Raw genomic sequence first — 2,949 nt, 5'->3', positions numbered from 1 at the left:
CCTCTGACATCACTAAAACTACACCCTTGCTGGTTGTGTTAACCAATCAGGAAGTACCAAGTGACAGGAAGTGGATACCCTTTAAAAGTCAACACTTCTTGGAACTATTCAGTCTTTCTGGAACTTTCAGCCTTACTGGAAGACTCAGTCTTACTGGAGTCTTCCTGGAACTTTAAGTCTTACAAGTGTTACTGGAAGACTCAGTCTGATGGCAAGTCGTACAAGAACTTTCAGTTCTTACTGAAAGTCAGCTTTGGAGTATGGAATTGGACCATGTGCCAATGGTCCGTCCATTCCAGCGGAGTCCCAGCTGCCTTGTTGTGAACTCATCCCGAGCATTAAATGCCCTCAACTTCGAAGGAAGCTTTTTCTGTTGAACGGAGTACTTCGTCACGACTCCTGACGATCCCCAGCCACTCTGACTGGAGACGCTGAAAAGGGAGCATGAGATGGACCTCTGTACCGGAGCTGATTTATCTTCTGCAAAGGTAACAAGTCGTTCACGCCCTGAGTTTACTGCGGGCTGAGCTGGGGTCGAAAGAAGGGTGCCATTCCGGGTCAACACATCTTCCTTCATCCATCTAAACTTCCTCCTTAAATCTATTCCTCCTCTCTTAAACTTCTCTATTCGCCAGTAAATCAAGCTAGATGCCTTCAGAGATGAATCAGTCTCAATCAGTAATGTTCTGTTGTCTTGTTTAGTAAAGCGTGCTAAATTTATTAATCAGAAACAGATCAGCAAATCGAGTGTACATGTTTGATGTTAAATTTTGATTCTGTTAAATAAATAACCGCATTTATTCTGATGGGTCAAAGATAAAATGGCGTCTCATGTCACTAATTATACCCTCCACTCTCAAGTTATCTTGGTCACATGGCAGAAATTTAACTCGAAAAAGAAAGAATCCGTTGTTAATTAAACAATTAATATTATTTGTGCTTGAACTAGCCTTAAGAATAATTAATTAGTAGTGTGTCCACAGAAAAGCTGTCCCGACATTACTACACCTGGATTATTGAGCATGGACTTTGTTGTTTACTAATTAGCTTTTCTGTGTATGTGAATGTTCCTGTAAAGTGCCCTGAGAAAACTTTGTGATTTGGAGCTATATAAATAAACTGAATTGAACTGAATTGCAGTTTCTCACTGAGTATAAAATGTTCATGCATAGTGTCTTGCAACTATGTGAACAAGAGTAATTAAAAAAAATTCTCTTAGAGTATGACTGCAGCTTTAGGCCCCGTTCACACAGAAATGTTGTCTTTCAAAAAGGAAACACCTTGGAACCTTGGAAACACTGTTTTTAGAAATATTTGCATTCACATGAAAACCCCCAAATTGCCAAACATTGTAGAAACTAGACCAGGCTGTATGTCGTCCTGTAAATCTGCCACAAGAAAGACCAGGAAAAAAGTCTAGAAATAGACATTTCAAACTGTAAACAGAAGAAAAAAAGAAGGTAAATGCAGGAGCAAAATGTACAATAACATAGACAAACAATGAGCTCAGTGTCCCTTGCCCGAATGTGGGTTACCAGGGCCCCCACCCTGGAGCCAGGCCCGGGGGAGGGGCTTGTCTGTGAGCGCCTGGTGACTGGGTCTCTACCCATGGAACCCGGTCGGGCTCAGCCTGAACAAGTAGAATGGGTTTGCCTTCCTCTGTGCATACCACCTGCAGGAGGGGCCATATGAGTCGGGTGCATGACGCCATAAGCAGTGGCTGACAATGGGGACCTTGACGCTCTGACCCTGGCTTACCAAAACAGGCTCTTGGGACATGGAATGTGACCTCTCTGGCAGGGAAGGAGCCTGAGCTTGTGCATGAGGTTGAGAGGTACTGACTAGATATAGTTGGGCTCACCTCACCTGTGGGGCAGCTGTGGCTGAGTGGTTAGAGCAGTCGTCCTCCAATGTGAGAATTGGGGGTTCAAATCCACCAGCAGTCACATGCTGAAGTGTCTCTGGGCAAGACACTAAACCCATCAAAGCCTCTGATGTGTGTCCCATCAGTGTATGAATGTGATCTAAAAGCACTGATTAGTCTCTTTAGAATGATTTGTTCAATTAGCTTTGTAGAGATCTAGTAGAGTGCTGTATGAATGGGTAAATGAGACACAGATTGTAGTGTAAAGCGCTTTGAGTATCTTGAAATAAGATAGAAAGGTACTATATAAGTGCAGTCCATTTACCATGAGGCACGACATGGGCTCTGGAACCAATCTCCTTTTGAGGGGCTGTACCTTATTCCACTCTGGAGCTATGTTCCCTCTAAGCTATGCACCTGTGCAATCGTGCATTGCTCACACATTCTCTGCTCACACATTTTTTGCTCACAAGAAAATCTATGCTGCACATTTGTGATCTGCCCATAAGGTTATCTCCCATTTTATAATAAACTCAGCCCAAGCGCAGTGGTCTGTACAGTTTGTGTGCAGCAGCTGAAAGATGCTTGCAAAGAGGAGGGCAGAAACACCCCCCTGAAAGATATGTGCAGAGCGGAGGAGGAAACCCCTTCTCTGGTCAAAACAGACCTGTGTCACATGATTTGTCCCGTGATTTTTTTCATTCCAGCCAATCAGGTTCTTCTGAAGTTTCAGTGCTGACTGCAAATTAAGTTAGAAGAAGCTAAGAATTCAAGTGCTTTTCCAAGCTTTGTACTGCATATTTCATGGCATACCGAGGAATAATATTTGGCATTGTGGATAGGGATGGGGCCGATCCGATCCAGTATCGGTATCCGCCTCTGATACCAGCATAATTTAAGTATTGGATTTTCCGATCCACCTGCCGATATTTCTGATCCATGATGCATGTTGGCTTCAAACTATGGAATGGATTTCCTGAACGGCGGCGTGTCTCATGAACCCAGAGTAATAAGACCCGCCTCACATTCAGGAAATCAATTTCATAGTTTGCAGCCAGCTACAATGTGAGGACTGAGTTAGCAGC

The sequence above is a fragment of the Nematolebias whitei genome, chromosome 6 (assembly GCF_014905685.2).
Source record: "Nematolebias whitei isolate Nwh7 chromosome 6, NemWhi1, whole genome shotgun sequence".
Lineage (NCBI taxonomy): Eukaryota > Metazoa > Chordata > Actinopteri > Cyprinodontiformes > Rivulidae > Nematolebias > Nematolebias whitei.
Note: the sequence above shows the minus strand (reverse complement) of the source record.